Source organism: Pan troglodytes, chromosome 4 (assembly GCF_028858775.2).
Source record: "Pan troglodytes isolate AG18354 chromosome 4, NHGRI_mPanTro3-v2.0_pri, whole genome shotgun sequence".
Lineage (NCBI taxonomy): Eukaryota > Metazoa > Chordata > Mammalia > Primates > Hominidae > Pan > Pan troglodytes.
This window is the reverse complement of record NC_072402.2, coordinates 126,655,957-126,680,982: the sequence shown is the minus strand read 5'-3', so window position 1 is coordinate 126,680,982 and position 25,026 is coordinate 126,655,957.

Below are 25,026 nucleotides of genomic sequence, written 5' to 3'. Positions count from 1 at the left end.
GGTATATTATACAGCAGTTAGGGTTTGCTTTTTACCAAAATATAATACCTCATGTTAAAAAAAAAAAAAAGTAAATTTAGACCAGCAAGTGGTTGAAAAGGGAACTGTAGACATGTCTGTCTACAGTGTTTGAAGTGAGTTGTAACAACAAAAAGGACTTAATCCAGATATCATCTCTGGATCACTCTATTAATTTGGATGAATCTGAGAAATCCAACTTTCCTTTAACAAAGGAGACCTAGAAAAAAATCATTTCTGACCAGGTCCAGTTACAATTGTTATCATCATATTTTTTAAAGAAAATGAGAATATTCTGAGAATCTGATTTTAAAGGTTGTCTGACAATTTTTCTAATCAGTATTGCTGTATCCTATGTTGCATTTTTATCTTACCAAAAAAATTATTTTCATTATATCATAAATCTATAATTATACAAGTAATTATCAATTTGTTTAATCAATACATTGACACTAAAAAGGCAATGGTAAGTTCAAGGACTTTAGAAAATATTCTTATTAAAATGACTATATTTATTTCATTGGATGTATATCACTATGAGCATTTTTTGGTACGTTAATGAATAAAGTTAGTTGTTTGTCTTTACAAGGTAAATAGTAGTAGTAAATAGAGTAAGCTGTCAACACAGATTCCCTACTCTGACCTAGTCTCTGATGCTGCCTGAACTACCACACATTTTTAAAAACTGCTTGTGCTGGAGACATTCATGTAGGTCTGGGAATTACCTATGTTACCTTCAACTAAGGATGAAACTAAGCCTAACCATGCATAGTCATACTCGTAGAGGCTACAAGGGCTGGTTGAATCAGACAGGACATTTGATTTTAGCAATAACCTTTTATTTGGAATTCTGTTATTATAGTTTCTCTCTGCTCCAATATATTACTCATTCGGTAGTCATATTAATATTTTAAAACACCAATTATAGATCATTCCATTCTTCCAAATGCTCAGCCATATTCTATATATTGCATACAGTGCCTCCCATGCTGGCTACATGGTGATCTCGCATCTGTTAATACCCCACCATCCCAACTATTCAGTCATTCCTCCTATGAATTCCAAATACTGCTCTTTGCCCCAAACTGTCCATTTCCAACTTAAAGCTTTACCTCATGTGTTTCCTGCTACTTTTCCCTTCCCAGGCTATCAACTATTTAGTTTAAATCCAATTTCTTTTAAAAATGTGTCAATATTACTTAAGCAGCCATGTATCTGATTCTTGTAGCACTTATTTTCTTGCCTGTTTTTTTAGCATCTAAATATTTACTTCTGTATCTTGTTAATTATTATTTCAAAGTTTAATCAGGTTTCTAAAATTAGGTATTTAGATGATAATTGCTGCTGTATATAAGTAAGACCTTACTCATTCCCAGCTAGCAGAGTGTTTTGCTCATATCTGGCCCTTTTTATCTGTTAAATGAAGAGTGTTGAGAAAGCAAGTTCAAGTGCAGTGATCTCAGGAAAATCAAAAGTAATGTTGGATCTCTTGGTTACATAAGTCCAAGAAATATACAATATACAACACCTACTGGTTTCTTATCTATGATGACATCAGGCAATATATACTAGCAGGAAATGACTTGGATTTGTGGTCAAGACACGTCTTCGGTATTTTGACAAGACCATATTTTCCATTGTGTATTGTTTTTAGTATATCTAATAGTGGCTATCTCACTTTGCCTTTTCGGAAAAAATAAGTTTCAAAATGTGCCTAAAATCTACCACTATGTTTTAATATCTAGATTTTATACTTCCAAATAAGGTGTAGGTTTTTATTTTTATTTTTTGCCTCATGATTTATTTGAAAGACTATGATTACCCAGCTATCATTATGGAAATGTCTTTGAAATTTATAACCAAAGCCAGTTTGCAAATTACACAAGAGAAAATGAATCTTATGTTATTATCACAATTCATTTTGGACTCCAAATAATATCCACCTTATTCACTAAACTTAGCTCCAAATTGAATTTTCACCAAAATAAATCTACATTCAAAGGATGATCTAACATTGATAATTTTTTGTAAATCGCTTAGACATTGAAGGCTATTACAAAGATGGAATTCCAAAAAGAAAAAGAGATGAAAAAGACAAATCATGAGAGTATTTCTGACTTCCAAAGGAGATAATTTTGAAGATTATAAAAGAACATCTCCTTGAAAGGACTCCCTATTTAATAAATCGTGCTGGGAGAACTGGCTAGCCATATGTAGAAAATTGAAACTGAATCCCTTCCTTACACCCTATACAAAAATTAAATCAAGATATATTAAAGACTTAAATGTAAAGCCCCAAACTATGAAAATCCAGAAGAAAATCTAGGCAATACCATTCAGGACATAGGCATGGGCAAAGATTTTATGATAAAATCACCAAAAGCAATTGCAATAAAAGCAAAAATTGACAAATGGAATCTAATTAAACTAAAGAGCTTCTGCACAGCAAATGAAACTATCATCAGAGTGAACAGACAACCTACAGAATGGGAGAAAAATTTTGCAATCTATCCATCTGAAAAAGGCCTAATATCCAGAATCTACAAGAAACATAAGCAAATTCACAAGAAAAAAACAACCCCATTAAAAAGTGGGCAAAGGATATAAACAGATCCTTCTCCAAAAAAGACATACATGCAGCCAACAAACATATGAAACACATGAGAAAAAGCTCATCATCAGTGATCATTACAGAAATGCAAATCAAAACCACAATGAGATACCATCTCATGCCAGTCAGAATGGCAATTATTAAAAAGTCAAGAAACAATAGATGCTGGCAATTTTGTGGAAAAATAGGAATGTACACTGTTGGTGGGAGTGTAAATTAGTTAAACCATTGTAGAACATAGTGTGGCAATTCCTCAAAGATTTAAAACCAGAAATACCATTTGACCCAGCAATCCCATTACTGGGTAGATACTCAAAGGAATAAAATTATTGTATTATAAAGATACATGCATGGATATGTTCATTGTAGCACTATTCACAATAGCAAATACATGGAATTGACCCAAATGCCCATCAATGATAGACTGGTTAAAGAAAATGTGGTACGTATACACCATGGAATACTATGCAGCCATAAAAAGGAATGAGATCATGTCCTTTGCAGGGACATGGATGAAGCTGGAAGCCATTATCCTCAGTAAAGTAATGCAGGAACAGAAAATCAAATACCGCATGTTCTCATGTAAGTGGGAGCTGAACAATGAGAACACATGGACACAGGAAGGGGAACAACACTCACTGGGGCCTGCTGGGGGAGGGCAGGGGGAGAGAACATTAGGGAAAAGAGCTAATGCATGATGGGCTTAATACCTAGGAGATGAGTTGTTAGGTGCAGGAACCCACCATGGCACCCATTTAACTATGTAACAAACCTGCATATCCTGCACATGTATCCTGGAACTTTAAAAAAAAAGACTACCTCAAAAGTTTATAATTTCTTCACTTCCACTACCTATTATTAAAATAAGTTGACAATTAATGAACAAAATGAAAATCTCTGCACTCTTTAATATGCATGTCTTAGGTTACTACTAACTCTAAAGATTTCAGTGTTTTTACTTAATGTATGTATTTTCAAATGGATTACTCTTTGCTCATTTTCTGTTGACTTTTAATCATTCCTTATATATGAAGGACATTAATACATTCACCATTGTATGTGTTTAAAATATGTTTTCATTATATGAAGTTTGATTTTGTTTGCGATATTTTTGATGAACACATTTTTATTTGATTAAAGCATATATAACAATTTAGTATATGTGCCTTCTTCGTTACATATTACAAAATACATTTTGTGAAGTTAAAAAAAGAACATCTCCTTAAATGTAGAAGTCCTGGTATGTTTGTTAATATCATTGTTACATTCTACCGTGTACACTGTGAATATATGTGTTTTTATATGTTTCCTTTTAGTTAAACATTTACTAAATATCACCCTGAGGGACCATGATGGGGATATAAATAGAAATGAAATAAAATAAGACACCTCACATAGCTCACATCAAGTCAGGAAGAGATATAAGCATATGATTGCTTATAATAAAACATCATGAGTGCTATTGTACATGGGGAGTTCTAATGTTTGGTTTGTGATTATCTTTAGCAGATGAGGGAAGTAGAGGAGTGTCAACCTTTTTCACTACCAGAAGTGCTCTATTAAGAGAGCAAAAGCATCTCCCTAATAATATTTAATATCTCTAGAAGTTAATAGAAAAGCAAAATTCATTGAAGTGATTTAAGTAGAGAAGTAAAGTGATTACATTAATTTGCTCTAGAAGATATGTGGAGAATTAATTCCAAATTTAGAGACTAGAAGAAAAGATGTAAGTTAGGAGGCTGGTGCAATAATTCAGACAATGTTATTTGGCCCTTTTGCACTTATTTATAGCATATTCTTTGTATTTTACCATGCTGCATATTTTTCATGCTACAATTTTATTTGTTAAAGCCACTTAAAATATTTTTGCAAGTATATATATGTATGTATCTATGTACATATAAATATACATATATGCATATAAGCATTAATATTAAGCACCAACACACAATATATAACATATTTAAATATCTTTACTCCTAGTGATATTCTTTTTATTCTAATTATTAAAGACTTAAAATATATTACCTGCAAAAAAAGCCAATCCCTGTGTAGCCTCACTGAAATGATATAATGATGAATGAATATGATATATAAGTAATTTTTATTCCTTTCAATAAAATTTCCATAATTTCTTTTAAAAATGCAAAAGTAACAATTTGCTTTTATGGAGCTTATAGTCTAGTAGAGGAAAGAAAACAATAAGCAAAATTAATAAGCAAAGAGGTACCATGTTAGATAGTGATAAGATAATTTATAGAAAAATGAACCAGGGAATGGGGATAGTCATGTTGGAGATTACTAACATTTTAAATAGGGTGACCAGAGAAAGCCTTTGTGAAAAGCTAAAAATTGAGCATAAGCTTAAAAAATGTGAGAGTCTAGACAAAGCAGGTATCTAGAGAAAGAGTATTCCAGGCAGGTGCAATGACCCTGATGGAGAGGCCTTAGTGATATGTTTAAGGAACAACCAGAAGCTCAATACATGAAACAGAAGAGGAACTAGTGTTTGAGAGAAAAGGGGGTAAAGTGTTCAGGTTGCAGGGAGGCAGTGTTGGGGGTGGCAAATAGAAGGGAGAGAGGATTAATATAAAATGAGACCAATGAACTAAGGAGCATATGCCTATGTTATAGGGCATTGAGGTCATTTTTGGGGCTTCTACCTTATTTTGAGTGAGAGGGAAAGCCACTGGTGTTTAAGAGAAGAAGAATGATACAATCATACTTGAGTTTTAATGAGGTCACCCAGGATGTTGTATTGAACAGACTAATGGGACAAGGGCAAAATTGGGAGACCAGTTAGGAAGCTATTGCACTAATACACTCAAGGAGTGAGCGTATCTTGGACCCAGCTGACAGTAGTGAAGATGGAGAAACATAGTAGGAGTTTGGATGTTTTAAGACAATGGAACTGACAGTGTATGCTGATAAATTAGAAGTTCAGGCAAGGCATGGTGGCTCACACCTGTAATCCCAACACTTTGGGAGGCCAAAGTGAGTGGATCTCTTGAGTCTAGGAATTAGAGACTAGCCTGGGCAACATGGCAAAAAATACTAAAAATACAAAAATTTGCTGGATGTGGTGGTGTGTGCCTGTAGTCCCAGCAACCTGGGAGGCTGAGGTAGGAGGAATGCTTGAGCCCAGGGAGGTTGAGTTTGCAGCAAGCTGTAATCACACCATTGTACTCCAGCCTTGGTGACAGAGTGAGACCTTGTCTTTAAAGAAAAAAAAAAAAAAGAAAGAAAAGAAGAGAGAGAAGTTAAGATGTTAGAGAAAGAAGCAGCCATGGGCAACCCCAAGTCTTTGACCTGAATCATCAGAAAGACAGAATTTCCAGGAGTTCAGTTTTAGCAATATTAAATTTGAGAAGCCTATGAGACCTTCAAATAGCAATATTGAGGGGGCATTGAGGTCTAGAGTGGAGGGAGAAAGTCTTGACTGGAGATATGAATTTGGAAATCATCACATGGTTTAAAGCCATTAGACTAATTAGATAACCAAGGGAGGGAATATAACTGGAAAGAAAGTCCAATGACTAAGCCCTGTGGTTCTCCAATATTGAACAGTCAGAGAAAAGAAGAGTAACCAGCAAAGGAGATCTATCTACAGGGAACCAGAAAGAATGGCCAGGACTGTGAGAATGAATTGGGAGTCACTAATACATATATTATGGGTGAAGACCACAAGATTATCCTGGGTTTGGGGTGGGGAGGGTGTATGGAACAAAAGAAGTGGGTTAAGACTGGAAGCTAGAACCCTGGGAGACACCAACTTTTAAGAGAAACAAGTGCAAAAAGAGAAACAAGCAAAAGAATGGGAGAAAATGTGCTCAGAGAGGCCTATTGACAGCTAGGACAAAGACATGTCATACACCCAAGCAGAGATCTGCAAGGTAAAATTAAAATTCAATTTCATTTGCAACAAAAGGTCAAGTAAGATGAGGACTGAGAACAGTTCCTCAGATTTGGCAGTTATGATATTGCTGGTGAGATTTTACAAAGGAATTATGGAAAATTAGGGATGAAGAAAGTGAGACAATGAAGGTAGTAGGTATAGACTATTCTTTTGAATAAATTCATGATGAGAAGGGGAAATAGTTTGGAGGCATCTGAGTAATGTGGAGATTGCTTTGGATAGGAGGCACCTAGAGCATGTTATTAAGAATAAAGAAGCAGATATAGAATGACAAAAGAAGAGAGAGAATGCTGGAGATCGATCTAGTATATGAGCATATTTTCTTACACAGATATATACACATTTTGCCTAAGAATAAATCGATTTAATTTCCATGTTAGAAAATTGAGACTATGATAAATGAGTTGTCCAAGATGACATGGATATTAATATATTTAACCTCTGAATCACTTTGATCTAGTTGATTCTAAGTCAGTCAAGACATTTAATAGCAAAAAGATGATCTGTGAGTGCTTTCAAGTGCAAAAAAGCTAGAATGAGACAAAAGGGTGATATAATTAAATGTGACATATTCTATTTGAGATTTGGCTGGCAGAATTTCCACTCCAAATCAAAAGGTAGCTTGTAAGGCATGATGCACTTCACTTTCCTCTACCTTTGGACAATTCTCCCTCTTCTGTTTCAGGTCAGAATTATTTTGTCTAGTCTATGAACAGAAATATAAACCTGTTTTTTCTAATCATGTCATATCTCCACTATTTTTTTATTTAATAGACAATGATCTTCCTTGATCTTAAAAGCTGAAAAAAGTGGCATGATTTTCTCCTACTGTAAACTATTCCTCAAGCAGATGACACTCTTTCTTTGAGCTGCCAAGTTTGAGATCAGTAAGCAGTTATATCATAAGGTAGGAGACAGTATATGCATTAATTTCTTAAAGTATTTTCCCACTTCATTTATGTAAGTTCTTCACCAGGAGAAATGTCAGTCACGAGTTTGTGCCTGTGAAATTTTTTTGTGTTGTACATTTCCTCTGTATTTGCCAGTATGTCTAATAAAAACCAATAAGATTCAAGGAGATACCTTACAGAACCTCAAGCAAGAATTATGATATTTGATTGAGAGAGAAAAGAGAGGCCTTGTGTACCTTGGGAAGTTTTCTTTATTAGAGGTTAGGAATGTTTGGAAAATCATGGCTGCTATTGAAGGGAAAGAACTAGCTTCCTTCTTTGTGATCTCAAATCATTAAAAATTAAAGAAATAATTTTATTATTCATATTTGCTTAATTTACATAACCAGAGCTTCACATCTATGTCAGGATATGAGTAAAAATGATATTATTATCCATATTGACTAAATAGAACCCAAATACCACGAAGTTTGAATGACAGCATGAGGGTCCTTAGTAGTCGCATAGAACAGGAATGAGAACTTCTACCTCTCCATGCTTAGGTTAGAGCTCTTTTATTTATGACACTTGTTCTGTTTAAATACACCTACCATCTTGCTACAATTATTTCAATTGTTCCAACCTTTATGGCAATACATACTTTCAACACATGTTTAGTGAATACCCACCAAGTGCAGGCACTATTCTGGAAGTTGGGGATACAACCATGAACAAGCCTGACAAAATCCTTTCTCTTGCGAAGCTTACATATTACTAGGGGAGAACAATAAACAAATAAATAAGTAAAGGTATGGTAGATTGGTTGACAATAATAAATTAGAATCAGGGAGGGAGAGGAATACTAGAGGTACAAACGGTGTTATGATGTCTTTTTTTTTTTTTTACAGGGCAATCATGGAGGTCTTCATAGAAATGAATTGAGCAGATACCTATGAAACTTGAAAAAGCAATGTGAAATCTAGGGGAAGAACTTTGTAGAGGGAACAGCAATTTGAGATTATTCCTCTTGTGAGTCTAAATCGAAAGAGAGGTCAAATAACATTTGTGAGGAAGGATGTATCCTCTCATGGGCCTGAAAGTAAATAGGTTTTTCCCCCCCACCAGGTAGCTTAATTTGTAAAAGAACAAATTTTGATCTGACATTATAGAGGGAAAAATACATGTTGCTCTTGAACTTAAGAAGATGAACAACAACAAAATAAGCAATAATAATAAGCAACAACAAAAAAGCAATAATATAAACTACTTATATTCTAGAAGGTAGAAGGCTACCCTTTAAATCATCCAAAACCCAGAGACATTAAAACTATACACAAATGATTACTGTAAATAGGCACCCTTGCATGTGCTGCCATCTTGTGGTACAGGAGAAAAGTGTTATTATTTGACTGTATTAATGACTACTACCCACGTTCTTAGTTGACCACATGTGTGTCCTGGGAGAGAAAAGTATGCTTTATAACTGATCTTTAAGATTAAATACCTTTGAATTAAATTAACATTGTATAAAGCAACTTAAAAGTGTAAGTTATGAAAATAAAGACTTTATCAGCTTGACTGTTTAAAAATTACTTCACAATACATAAATTTTTTTCACAATGCATGATACATAATTTTAAGCTTAATCTCAATATCGTGTAATCCCCAACTCAACCTCTTTCTCTACTTAGGCAGATCTTGTCTTTCATTCTTGTTTAATTGCTTTCTATATGTTATACAACATACACAATGATAGTTTTCACTCTTCCCCAGTCCACTTTTGTACTATTTAGCCCTACATGACTTGAATGGACTGGTTGCCTGGGTAATTATGAGCAGTGTACTTGGAAGAATAGGATTCCTGAGGGGAAGCTTCCCAAGAAAGCGAATTAATCTATCTTGGAAAGTAACTCCCTTGTCTCCTGGAGTGTTAAAGAACATCTCCTATGGTATGTCATTGTGACGCATTTGTCTTAAGAGAAAAAATGTTTGAGAGATTGCTTTATGGTAACACCTAGTCACAGATTTAACATTTGCCTCCATCTGAAAGAAAAGTTGGCCAGCAAACCAAAGGTCTGGGAGAAGCCATCAAGAGGTCAAAATTGTGCAAGACTCCTTGTTTACTTGAACCATCTTACAGAGTCATTCCTTCAGATTCACATAATTTTCCCTTAGTTCAACATACAAAGCATGCCATTTAAGTTAAGTCTACTCATCTATATAGCGCTCTGTGTTCCTGCTCACACCTGACCCCAGATCCATCACTTTAAAATATTGTGTGTGTCACTGGGGCCTGTCGGGCAGTGGGGGGCTAGGGGAGGGATAGCATTAGGAGAAATACCTAATGTAGATGATGGGTTGATGGGCGCAGCAGACCACCATGGCACATGTACACCTATGTAACAAACCTGCACATTCTGCACATGTATCCCAGAACTTAAAGTATAACAAAAAAATTTTTAAAAAATGTATGTGTGTATGTGGTGATGAGGTCTCTCTATGTTGCCCAGGAGATGAGGTCTCTCTGTGTTGACCAGGCTGGTCTTAAACTTCTGGCCTCAAGTGATCCTCCCACCTTGGTCTCCCAAAGTGCTGGGATTACAGGCATAAGCTACCACACACGGCCTCATCATTTTTATTTTGCAATGGATTGCTACATGGTGCATCTCACAGACCAATCTTATGTCATCTACTAGACAGTATTTTTATATTGTCAAAAGGTATTACATTTACGTTTGGTTCTATAATGATAACTACCCGTTGTTTAACCTTGGTTTCAATTTAAACAGATTTCAGTGTTTATGGCAGAGATGGCCAGCGGGCCTCCTATATCTACTCTTCACTCCTTGTCTGTTAGAAGTAACAGAAATCCCAACATTCACTTGCACACTCAGTGCCCAGAATGAAGAGTGCATTTCCCAGCCTTCTAGACATGGCTATATGACTAAGTTCTAGCCCATGAAAAGGAAGCATAAGTGTTGAGTGATTCCTTCCGGGGGCCTTTATTAAAAGACAGCTTGCACCCTATATGTTACTTTTTAAAAATATTCAATCTCGAGAAGTAGCATATGAATGGGAGGACTCTATTAGGTAGGAAATAAATCTTACAAAATTTTGAGGATGCAATACATCTAAGTTAAGATTTTAGAAGCCTAATAGATGGGGCACGTCAAGACATTCCCTCCAAAATAAAAAAAAAAAATTCCTTCTTTTTGAAGCCTGGTCCCCTGAAGCACTATTCAGCTCCAACCTCCCCGCTGGATCGACTGTGATCTCTGTTGCAAACACCTCTCAGTTCAGCTTCCCTGTCTACCCAATCCTGCTTCTCCAACTCTGCATAGGTGAAAGGAGAGGAGCAGCAGCCCCACCTACCTCCAGTTAAATTACTCCACACATACTTCTACTTCTGCATTGTTTTTCTTGCAACTCAATCGAAGACACCTCTCAGTGTCTGGCCATCTCCACTCAGACCTACTTGATGTATAAGTTCTTTTGAACCCCACATGGCCTAATGTTAAGTGTGTTTGATGCTGAACTCTAACCCTCCCCTATTTATTTCAGTGTAGTTACATACAGTTATATACACTACACATATGATCCTATACATGCATATGTAGATTTTCAAAAGACTAGAAAACAGACAAAATATATACAGAATTATCCCTAGATAGTGAATTACTTTTATCATTTTTTACCCATCTTTTTTCTAAAAATAAAATTGTTTTTATAACAATGAAAATAATTTTAAAATAAAACAAAAAACTACCACATCTAAATAATAATTACAACAATAACTACCAACCAGGAATACCAAATATGCAAAATAAGTTAGATGAATTTGTAATACCAACTCCATTTTTGGTTACTGATAAGCCCATAAATTATCCCATGTCTATCTCTTTTTCCTCATGCCAAGCAGAGTAGTGGGAACAATTTTGCGGCACTAGCTAGAAATATTTCAACCCTCAGAGAGAAAGAGAAAGAAAAAATTGGGCTATTTTTGCAATCTCTGTCAAGTGATATTTCTGCTGTAATCTGCTTTGAATCAAGTAAAGGATAAATACACTGAAAATGTGAAGTGAGAACCACATTGTAACACCTTCACTTAGTATTCTTCCAAGTTAATCGGCATAGATGACCCTTGACAATTTTTTTAGGAGGGGCCTAAGATGGTTTTATTATTATTGGAAACTCTAGAATGAATTGCCGGGTTACCTTTTGCCATTTGAGATTCTGGCTTTCAACCTTAACTTTCCTGAGATAGAATCCATTTAGTAGTGTCTCTCTTCTTTTACCTTCTGGTCCTATTCTACACTGTTTTCCAATTTTTGATGCATTTCTTGGAGGGACAAAAATCTCATAATTCCTTACAGATTTAAAGCTAATGCTTTTTTGGAGATTTCTTTTTGTAGGGCTACTAGCTACTATCTAGCTGCATAGAGTCAGACCAGTTCTTTCTCAGAGCAGATAACGTTGGCTTTTTCCATTTTTTCTTTTTGAGGCCAGCCTTTTTTTTTTTTTTTTTTTGCATATAGGGATAATCATAAGCCAAAGTCACAATGAGAACACCTACAATGTTCTGTTTGTGTATGTGCATTTGCATGCTTGTGTGTGTGTGCCTGACTTGTGTGAGAAGTCGCTATAGGATTTCATGTGTCTGGCAGACAAGTGGCTTTATCTCTTAACACAATACATTTGTTCTTTCAGCTCTGTAAGTCCAACTTTATTAATGCCACATTTTACAAATTATATCTTTATCCCTCTAAAGTTATAAAAGACTTTAATTTTAAGAATAAATAGAAGGTTCTTAAATAAAAGCATTAACTAGTCCTAAAATTATGTGGTCGATTATTAAATAATATTACCACAGCTGAATGCTTTGGAAGATTAACAATGAAGGATATAAAATGTCATATGGCCGTGATACTTATGTATTCATCTTAAGTTGTTTTAATTTTCAGTGTTCCTATGATCATAAGCATGCCTGCACATACTCTTGAATGAGGACTGGATGGTAACCATCCCTGTGAATACCATTCCTTTGTTTTTGTGCTTGTTTGAGCATGATTATCTTCTCACTAAATTCTTGGCTCTGGAGCTAGGAGCTTTGGTTCATGTTTTTACTCTATAGCAATTAGTACAGTGCCAGTGTTTTGCACATAGATGATGCTAATCACTATTTGTAGCTATATTAATAGCTAACAGCTATTGATTAATAGGTAAAATATTTATATTGTGATGAAACTCACCATTTATAATTACTGTTGCCATCTTTGAGTAAGGATAAACAATTGATACTATTTGGTTTAACAGTAAGTGAACGGCTGTGCACCCATATTCTGATGTTAACCTGAGCCTCTTGTGACAATATGTGGCTTTTTAAAAGATGGCTGCAAATTCTTTGACACTTCTCCCATTGAAGCTGAGCACAATGTCCCTTCCCCTTGAATCTGGGCCAGTCTTTGACTGCTGTGATCAAGGAATATTACAGACGCGACACTGAGCTAGTTCTAGGTCTAGCCTAAAAAGAATTGACACATTTCACCTTAGTCTCTGGGAGCCCTGGGCCAGGGCAGTAAGAAATCTGACTAACCTGAGGAAGAGAATGTGTGGAGAAGCCCAGAGACTACGTTGGAGGGGGAGGAAGAGAGGTAGCCCCAGGAAACAGGAATAAGAGTGAATCCATGTGGACCCTCCAAACCAGAGTGGCTGCCAACTGAATACTACCACGTGACCACAGTTGATGCCACATGCAGTGGAAAAACCTCTCAGCTGAGCACTGCCTGAATTCCCAACGCACAAAACCATGAGATATAATGAGTGAGTTGTTGTAAACCACTACTTTTTGGTATAGTTTCATACCTAGCAATCAATAACCAGAACACTCTACATCTCGGTTTGCCCAGAACTGTACCAGTTTCTGCCAGTTACCTAAGACACCCTGTCATGATTTACATTTGTTCCAGATTCTTCATTTTTTACAAAATATTATTAAGTACTTGTGTTAAAATAAGCTAAGGTGGGTTTGGTAGTTTCTGTTAGTCTTATTTAGAAAAGTGTGAGAATTATGGGGAATGAATACTTTCAACCTGAAACCTAATTTAAATTTAAAGACAGGTAACATAACCCCTTCTCTTTCCCTGGCACCCTCAGCCATATAAAATCTAACATTTCCCTTTCCAGGTCTGCATGCAGGGTGTTATGTTTCTGGTACATAAGTGGTGAGAGGAAGCCATCTCCTCTTGGTCTGGGTGGTGGTGGAGGGCGGAGCATTATACAATGTCTTGGTCCTATGTTGGTTTATAAAATACACAAATCTGCCAATCACCAGTCCCACATAAAACTATGCTCATAATAGATGGTGGTGAGGGGCATCTGGGGTAAAACACAGGAATGTATAGGTTAAGTATATGACAAATGTGTAGGAAATAGAACCAGAGCTGTTGTTTTATAAAATGAAGAGAGGAAGTAGCTTGTACTCTTAATATAGTGCTATTGTCATTATTACATCATATAACTCTACAATATTGATTTATTTATTGTTTCTCAATTTTTGAAATTTCATAACAAATTTTCAGCAGCAATGAGCTAAAGACGAAAGTGAATATTTCATGATAATTAAATATTGAATTTTTATTTTCCAAGAAACTAGATGACAAAAAGTAATTTGCACAAAATGTTTGTCATTTCCTATCCACCATGAGATCTCTACTGTATCACTAACATATGAAAACCAGAAGACACAGATCATCTAAAGAAGCATCAGCCATCTACCTCAAAAATTTATTATTTTGAGACTGTGCCAGAAAAAAAAAATTTGTGTGTGCAGTCACAGAAAATGTGTTTACATATCAACCTGTGAAGCATAACTTTCATGTACATCAAAAGACAATTTTTTAAATTAAATACATTCAGTTTCAATTCCCAGGTTTCTTGTGAACATATGAAAATGAAGCAATAGGTGTTAATGCATCCACTGTTAGCAAAAGAAAAACACTGTAAGCAGTTAATTAATGCTGTTTCTTTATCGGTATCATTAAGTGCTTCAAACAGAAATCAGTTAAACTCATATCAATAATCATTCAAATATTTTTCATCTAATCATTGGAATCAAAGAGAAGTTTTTAGTTCACTTTGCAAAAGTAAAACAGCTGACAATGTAGATGCTATTGTAAAATTCGTTGAAAAATTTAAAAATAAAAATATGATTTGGTAATAAAAATATGAAGAGAAATTTAGAATAAACACAGCTTCATGATAAAATAATAATCTTAAAAATAAAAGGACAATTCAACTGGAATTGGTCATGATGAACACATAATTCAAAACCAAGTTCAAACAAGTTTCACAATTCTACTGACTGAAATGGAATATGTTAATTGTCCAAATTTACAAATTACAAATATTATTACACATATAATTGGATAAACTAATCTAAAAATCTTTGCAAGTAACCTAATGCTTAATATTTTACAAATCATTTCAGCCTTGCTGCAGATATTTTATTAATTGAATATTAATTGTAGATTAGATATATTTGAGCCTTGGAAGAACTACCTTGTAAATCAACCTTAAATTTCTATGATGTCATTGAATATTTCTGTAAGTTAATTCTTTAAAGTTTAGAAGAAATTTTCTTTAAAATAAATTGGAAACATTTAAAGTGTTCCACAAATTGAGCACCAAAAATGTTTGAAGAATTGACGTAATGCATCACCTGAAAACATTGAAACAATAAAAATCATCTTCACAGAAGCTAAAGAGGAACTGAACAAAATAGATAATGTGAGGTTAAAGAATACACAAGATTGGCCAGGCACAGTGGCTCATGCCTGTAATCCCAGCACTATGGGAGGCTGAGGCGGGCAGATCACAAGGTCAAGTGATCCAGACCATCCTGGCCAACATGGTGAAACCCCATCTCTACTAAATATACAAAAATTAGCCGGGAGTGGTAGCACATGCCTGTAGTCCCAGGTACTTGGGAGGCTGAGGCAGGACAATCGCTTGAACCCGGGAGGCTGAGGTTGCAGTGAGCCAAGATCATGCCACTGCACTCCAGCTTGGTGACAGAGCAAGACTCCATCTCAAAAAAAAAAAAAAAAAAGAATGTACAAGATTACAAGATTTAAGTTTGTCATTCTACAACTGAAAATTACAACATCTCAATCTGCAGGAAGAATCTTTAATGTAGTTCCTATTTTTAATAAATTTAAATTCTATACTGGAATAAAATAAAATTAAAAAGGGCCATAGTTTGCCAAATCTGGCAAAATATTGAAAAGAATCATACATAGGATTTTTTAATGAATTTTTGGAGCAATATTTGTCAAAGATGGTTTTCTGAATTGAGTCAAAATAACTCCTAAAATATTAAGCTGAAAAATTTCACAGTTTAAATAAAAACTAATTTAAATGGAGAAAGTCTTCCATTTAGCAGAATTTGCTCTGAACTTATGAAGCATGTCAGCTTTCATAGGCAGAATGCTTCATCAAGTAAAACTATCATAATCTACAGACAAATCAGGCAAATTCAGCATCATAAAATATAATTTTCAAGAAGATTGCAGATAATTTTATGAAAAATCAATAAGAACATTGCATTGAAAAATTATTCTCTATAAATTAACAATGACAAGGTATTAAAAGCAGAAATAGCTATAAACTGATTAAAGTATATAAAATATATGTATCACAGAATCAATTATTTTGCTTATGTTATTCTAAATTTTCAGCTAATCAATAGTTTTGTTTTAATGTAAATAAACATAGTCTATGAAAATAAATTTTAAGTAGGATAATTTTTATAGTTGTATCAAAAATATAAAACCAATTTACTATCCTATAAGTATTTTCAAAATGTATAACATTTTGATGATTTTAGTGCCCAAGTTTGTTCTCAAAAGTATCCCAATTCGGGGTATAAATTATTTGGTTACTTTACTTATTTCTATTCTGATTTATTGTTTTTAGACACTTTACTTTGCTCATCACATAACCTCCTGCCATCATTAGCAGATTATTTTTCTTTCTTCACGCCACAGAAAAAGTCCATTTTCTTATATTCTTTTCCAGTCTAACATTCCTCTTCATTTTTCTATGTACCCAACTTTCTCGTCCCTGAACACGTTTTTTCCCTTTCTGATGTCTAAGACATTGCTAATCCACTTACCTGACCTTTTGAATGTTTCTTTACTAAAACAGCCTGCAGCAATCTTCTTCATCCTTCAACATCTAGCTCAAATATTTTCTCCTCCCAGATTCCCTAAGCCACAATTAATCTCATCTCTTTTATTCTTTCCTAAGAGCTTTACTTAAACATTTGTTGGAGCATATATTTGCTTTCCATAGCAGTTAACTACATGCCCAGCTTTCTTCCTCTAAATCATTGTGTTTTTAAAACACCATATTTTCTGGTTTATTTCTGCATTTCTTCCCTTCCAGACCCTCCCTACTGTGGTACAGTGGATTAAGCAGAGTGGTGCTCTATAGTTTTTTCAACTAATTACAATCTTCTATAAATATTACTGACTTATCTAACTCTCTGTACACATGCAATCCTTATTAGTTTTATGTATTTAATGCATTAAATCTTATACCCTTTTCACAATGTGCCTTAATTGAGCATTCTAATCCAAGCTCTTAACTATTTGCTTTCAAAAATGGCCTTCTAAGTTTTTTCTCTCAAATGGATACATTTTCCTGTTTCCTTTACCATCTCTTAGTTTTGCCCCAAAGTCTATGTAGCCTTTCACATTATAATTCTAACGCTTCTGACAAAAGATGACAATTTCTTCTCAATTTTTAGCCCTCAATATTTCTCTGCACAAATGATAACACATGGAAAGGGGCGGAGCAAGGTGACAAAATAGAAAGCTGTACCGGGTGTACCCCAACAGGAACACCAAATGTAACAACTATCTACACACAAAAAGCACCTTCATAAGAACCAAAAATCAGGTGGTACTCACGGTACCTGGTTTTAACTTCATATTACTGAAAGAGTCACTGAAAAGGGCAGGAAAGACAGCCTTGAATCATCAATACTACCTCTCCCACCATCCTCCAGCAGCGGCTGCATGGCACGGAGAATCTGAGTACTTGGAGAGGGAGAGCACAGCAATTGTGAGACTGTTTACATTGAACCCAGTGCTGCTCTGTCATAGGGGAAACAGAACTGGCTGTACATAGCTGATACATGCCCACAGAGGGAGCATTTAGACTGGCCATCGTCAGAGGGGAATTACCATCCCAGCGGTCAGAACATGAGTTCCAGAAAGCCTCACCACTGCAGGCTAGAGTGCTGTATATAAACTTAAAAGGCAGTCTAGGCCACAAGGACTAAAACTCCTAGGCAAGTTCTAGTACTGAGCTGGTCTCAGAGCCAGTGGACTAGAGGGCACATGACCTACTGAGACAACCGCTGGGGTGGCTAAGAGCGTGCTTGTGCCATCCCTTCCCCAACACCAGGTTGCACAGGTCACAGCTCCAAAAGAGACCCCCTCCTTCTGTTTTAGAAGAGGAGAGAGAAGGGCAAAGAGGACTTTGTCTTACATCTCGGATACCAGCTCAGCCATAGTATGATAGGGCACCAGGCAAAGTTGAGAGGCACCCATTCCAGGCCTTAGCTCCTGGACAACATTTCTAAATACACCTTGGGCCAGAATGGAACCTGCTGCCTTGAAGGGAAGGGTCCAGTCATGGCAAGACACATCACTTGCTGAATAAAGAGCCCTTTGGCCTTGAATAACCGGCAGTGATGCACAGGAGGTACACTGTGGGCCTTGGGTGAGACTCTGAGATGTGCTGGCTTCAGGTATCAGCTCAGCCACAGGGAATTAGGGCACCAAGAGGCCTCTTGAGGTCACTGATTCCAGGCCTTGGTTCTTATGGCACTCCTGAACCTTCCTTCAGCCAAAAGGGACATCACCATCCTGAAGGGTAAGTTCTAGGACTGGCAACATTCACCACAAGCTGACTGAAGAGCTCTTGGGCCTTCAATGAAATCAGTGGTAGCCTGGCAGTATCCTCATGGATCTGCTTGTTGTGGCCATGGGCTAGAGCTCCTTTGCCTGTAGAAAGAGGAGGGAAGAGTGGGAAAGACTGTCTTGTGAATTGAGTGTCAGCTCAGCAGCAGTACAATAGAACACCAGGTAGACTTCTAAGGTTTTAGACCCCAGTACCTGCTTCCTGGACAGCATCTCTGGGCTCACCTGCAGCATGAGGGAGTTTGCTGCCCTGAGGGAAGGACACAAGCCTGTCTGGCTTCACCACCTGATGATTGTACAGCCCTAGGTCCTTGAGTAAACAGAGGCAGTAGCCAGGTAGTGGTTACAGTGGACCTTGGGCAACACCCAGTGCTGTGTTTGCTTCAAGTCTGATCCAGTGCTGATCCCAGTGGTGGTGGCCACAGGGGTGCTTGTGTCATCCCACTCCCAGCTCCAGATGGCTCAGTACAGAGACAGACAGACTGTATATGTTTGGGAGAAAGTAAGAGAAGACAACACAAGTCTTTGCCTGGTAATCCAGAGAATTCTTCCAAACTTTATTAAAGACTGCCAGGTGCCATCTCTATGAGTCTGTAAGAACCACAGTGCTACACAGTACCCCCTAATGCAGATATGGCTTAGATCACACCACCTAAGTTCTGTTGAATACTTGGAAAGCATTTCCAAGAAGGATGGGTATAAATAAGCCCAGACTGCAAAGTCTACAATAAATACCTAACTCTTAAATGTCTAGACACTGATGAATATCTACAAGCATCAACACCATCCAGGAAAACATGATCTCACTAAACAAACTACATAAGGCATCAGGGACCAATCCTGGAGAAACATAGGTATGTGACCTTTCAGACAGAGAATTCAAAATAGCTGTGCTGAGGAAACTCAAAGAAATTCAAGATAACATAGAGAAAGAATTCAGAACTCAATAAAATAAATTTAACAAAGAGGTTGAAATAATTACAAAGAATAAAGCAGAAATTCTGAAGTTGAAAAAATACAATGGACATACTGAAGAACACATTGGAGTCTTTTAATAGCAGAATTGGTCAAGCAGAAGGTAGAATTAGTGAGCTTGAAGATAGGCTGTTTGAAAATATGCAATCAGAGGAGACAAGAGAAAAATGAATTAAAAAACAATGAATCATTCCTGCAGGATCTAGAAAATAGCCTCAAAAAGGGCAAACCTAAGAGTTATTGCCCTCAGGGAGGAAATGGAAAAAGAGATACAGGTAGAAAGTTTATTCAAAGGGTTAAAAACAGAGAACTTCCCAAACCTACAGATACTAATATCCAAGTATAAGACAGTTATAGAATACCGAGTAGATTTAATTTAAAGAAGACTACCTCAAGGCATTTAGGATTCAATCTCTCAATGGTCAAGGATAAAGAAAGTATTCTAAAAGTAGCAAGAGAAAAAAACAAATAATATATAATGGAGCTCCAATGTGTCTGGCAGCAGACTGTTCAGTAGAAATCTTACAGGCAGGGAAGGAGTGACATGACATACTTCAAGGGCTGAAGGAAAAAACTTTTACCTAGAATAGTATATCCAGCAAAAGATATCCTTCAAACATGAAGGAGAAATAAAAACTTCTTAGACAAACAAAAGCTGAAGGACTTCATCAACAACAGGCCTGTCCTATAAGAAATGTTAAAGGGAGTACTTAAGTCAGAAAGAAAATGACATTAATGAGCAATAAAAATCATGTGAAGGTACAAAACTCGTGATAGTAAGTACACAGAAAAAAGCCAGAATATTATAACACTGTAACTCTGTTGTGTTAACAACTCTTATTTTATGTAGAAAGAATACAAGATGAATCAATCAAAAATAATAACTCCAACAACTTTTCAGGACATAAGTTGTACAATAAGATATAAATAAAAACAACACAACAGTAAAAAGTAGGGAGACAAAGTTAAAGTGTAGAGTTTCTGTTAGCTTTCTTTTTGTTTGTTTGTTTTTTGTTTATTTATGCAAAGTGTTAAGTTGTTACCATATTAAAATAATGGGCTATGAGATAGTATTTGCAAGCCTCATGGTAACCTCAAACCAAAAAACATACAATGGATACACAAAAAATAAAAAGAAGTTAAATCATACCACCAGAGAAAATCACCTTCATTAAAAGGAAGACAGGAAGGAAAAAAAGGGAAGAAAGAGAAGACCACAAAACAACCAAAAAACAAGTAACTTATCAATAATAGCATTTAATGTAAATGGACTAAACTCTCCAGTCAGAAGACATAGAATGGCTGGATTGATAGAAAAACAAGACCCATTGATTCCGTTGCCTACAAGAAATACGTTTTACCTGTAAAGACGCACAGGCTGAAAATAAAGGGATGGAAACAGATATTCCATACCAATGGAAACCAAAAAAGAGCAGAAGTAGCTATACTTATATGAGAAAAAAAAATAGATTTCAAAATAAAAACTATAAGAAGAGACAAAGAAGGTCACTATATAATGATAAAAGAGTCAATTCAACAAGAGGATATAACAATTATAAATACATATTCACCCAACACTGTAGCACCCAGATATATAAAGCAATTATTATTAGAACTAAAGAGACAGACCCCAATACAATAAGAGCTGGACACCTTAACACTCCACTTTCAGAATTGGACCATTCTTCCAGACAGAAAATCAACAAAGCAATTTCAGACTTAATATGCACTATAGGCCAAATGGACCTGATAAATATTTACAGAAAATTTCATCCAATGGCTGCAGAATATACATTCTTTTCCTCAGCACGTGAATCATTTTCAAGGATAGATCATATGTTAAGTCACAAAACAGGTCTTAAAACTTTCAAAAAATTGAAATAATATCAAACATCTTCTTTGACCACAATGGCATAAAACTAGTAATCAATAACTAGAGGAATTTTTGAAACTATACAAATACTTGGAAATTTAACAATATGCTCCTGAATGACCAGTGAGTCAATGAAGACATTAAAATGGAAATTAAAAAAATTTTTTAAACAAATGATAATGAAAATATAACATACCAAAACCTATGGGATACAGTGAAAGCAATACTAAGAGGGAAGTATATAGTTTAAGACCTAGCTAGAGCAATCAGACAAGAGAATAAGTGCCTACAACAAAAAAGAGGAAAAACTTCAAATAAACAACCTAGCAATGCATCTTAAAGAACTAGAAGGCCAGGTGTGGTGGCTCATGCATGTAATCCCAGCACTTTGGGAAGCTGAGGCAGGTGGATCGCTGGAGCCCATGAGTTCAAGACCAGCCGGGGCAACATGACAAAACCCTAACCCTACTAAAGACACAACAAGTATCTGGGTGTGGTGGCATGCACCTGTAATCCCAGCTGCTCGGTGGGCTGAGGCAGGAGAATTGCTTGTACCCAGGAGCTGGAAGTTGCAGTGAGCCAAGATTGTGCCACTGCACTCTGGCCTGGGTGACAGAGCAAGACTTGGGGAAAAAAACGAACTAGAAAAACAAGAGCAAACCAAACCCCAAATTAGAAGAAAAGAAATAATAAAGATCAGAGCAGAAATAAATGAAATTTACATGAAGAAAACAACACAAAAGACCAATGAAACAAAAAGTTGGTTTTTTGAAAAGTTAAATAAAATGAACAAACCATTAGCCAGAATATTAATAAGAAAAATGGAGAGAGGCCCTAAACAAATAAATCAGAGATGAGAAAGAAGACATTACAACTCATAACACATAAATTCAAAGGATCATTAGTGTCTACTATGAGCAACTATATCCCAATACATTGGAAAATCCAGAGGAAATGGATGAATTCCTAGATACATACAACCTACCAAGACTGAACCATAAATAAATCCAAAACCTGAACAGACCAATAACAAGTAATGAAATTGAAGCTATAATTAAGTCTTCCAGCAAAGAAAAAACCCAAGACCCAATGGCTTCACTGCTGAATTCTACCAAACATTTAAAGGAGATCTAAAATCAATACTGCTCAAACGATTCTGAAAAATAGAGGAGGAGAGAATACTTCTTAACTCATTCTGCAAGACTGAAATTATGCCAATACAAAACCAAACAAATAAATACAAAAAAGAAAACTACATGTCAATATCAGTGATATGAGAGAATCCTCATCAAAATACTAGCAAACTGAATTCAACCCCACATTGAAAATATCATTCATCATGACCAAGTGGGATTTATCCCAGGGATGCAAGGATGGTTCAACATATGCAAATCAATCTATGAAATTTATGCAATATATCATATTTTATATCAACATTATATATCAATAACATATGAAGGATAAAAACCATACGATCATTTCAATTGATGCTGAGAAAGCATTTGATAAAATTCAATATCTTTTCATGATAAAAACCCACAAAAAGCTGGGTATAGAAGGAACATACTTCAACAAAATAGAAGCCATATGTGACACACTCACAGCTAGTATCATACTGAATTGGGGAAAAACTGAAAGCCTTTCCTTTAAGATCTGGAACATGACAAGGATGCCCACTGTTACCACTGTTATTCAACATAGTACTGGAAGACCTAGCTAGAGCAATCAGACAAGAGAAAGATATAATAGGCATCTATATTGGAAAGGAGGAAATCAAATTATCCTTCTTTGCAGATGATATGATCTTTTATTTGGAAAAATGTAAAGACTCCACCAAAAAATTATTAAAACTGATAAACCAATTCAGTTAAATTGCAGGATACAAAATCAACATACAAAAATCAGTAGCATTTCTATATGAAAACAGTGAACAGTCTGAAAAAGAAATCAAGAAAGTAATCCCATTTATGATAGCTACAAATAAAATTTAATACCTAGAAATTAACCAAAAAAGTGACAGATCTCTCTAATGAAAACTTTAAAACATTGATGAAGGAAACTGAAGAGGACACACAAAAAAATAGAAAGATATTCCAAGTTCATGGATTGGAAGAATCAATATTGTTAAAACGTCCATACTACCCAAAGCAGTCTACAGATTTAATGCAATCTCTATCAAAATACCAATGTCATTCTTAACAGAAATAAAGAAAATAATCCTAAAATTTATACTGAATCACAGAAGACCCAAAACAGCTAAAGCTATTCTTAGCAAAAAGAACAAAACTGGAGGAATCACATAACCTGACTTCAAATTATACTGCAGAGCTATAGTAACCAAACAGCATAGTACTGGCATAAAAACAGACACATAGACTAATGGAACATAATAAAGAACCCAGAAACAAATCCACACACCTACAGTGAACTCATTTTCAACAAAGTTTCCAAGAACACTCACTGGGAGAAAAGACAATATCTTCAATAAATGGAAAAAGATATCCACGTGCAGAAGAATGAAACTTGATCTGTATTGCTTGCTTTATACAAAAATCAATTCGAAATGGATTAAAGACTTAAATATAAGACCTCAAACTATGAAACAACAACAAAAACACATTGGGGAAACTCTCCAGGACATTGGAGTGGACAATGACTTCTTCAATAATACCCCACAGGTGCAGTCAACCAAAGCAAAAATGGACAAATGGATCACATCAAGTTAATAAGCTTCTGCATAGCAAAGTAGACAATCAACAAAGTGAAGAAACAACCCACAGAAGTGGAGAAAATATTTGCACCACCCATCTGACAAAGGATTAATAACTAGAATATCTAAGGATCTCAAACAATTCAATAGAAATTTCATAATCTGATTAAAAATGAACAAAAGATCTGAGTAGACATTTCTCAAAAAAAGACATAGAAATGGCAAGCAGGTATATGCATAGCTCTCAATATCACTGATATCAGAGAAAGGCAAATCAAAACTATGAGTTATCTCACCCTAGTAAAATAGCTTTTATCCAAAAGACAAGCAATAACAAAAGCTGGTGAGGATGTGGAGAAAAGGGAATCCCACATTGTTCATGGGAATGTAAATTAGTACAACTGTTATGGAGAACAGTTTGGAGGTTCTTCAAAAAACTAAAAGTTGTGCTAACATATGATTAAGCAATACCACTCCTAGGTACATACACCCCAAAAAAGGAAATCAGAATATTGAAGAGATATCTGCAGTCCTGTGTTTATTGCAGCACTATTCACAATAGCCAAGACTTGAAGCAACCTAATTGTCTATCAACAAATGAACAAATAAAGAAAATGTGGTACATATACACAACAGAATACTATTCAGCCATAAACAAGAATGAGATCCTGTCATTTGCAATTACATGGATGGAACTGGAGGTCATTATGTTAAGTGAAGTAAGCCAGGCACAGAAAGACAAACATCATACATTTTCACTTACCTGTGGGACCTAAAAATTAGAACAATTGAACTCATGGAAATAAAGAATAGAAGGACAGTTACCAGAGGCTGAGAAGGGACTAGTGGAGATGGTGGGCAGGAAGTAGAGATGATTGATGGGCACAAAAAATTGTTCAGAAAAATAAATAAGACCTGGTGTTTGCTAGAACAACAGAGTGACTATAGTAAAAATACTTTAATTGTACATTTAAAAATCACTAGAAAAGTATAATTGGATTGTTTGAAATTCAGACGATGGGTGCTTGAGGTGATGGTTTTCCCA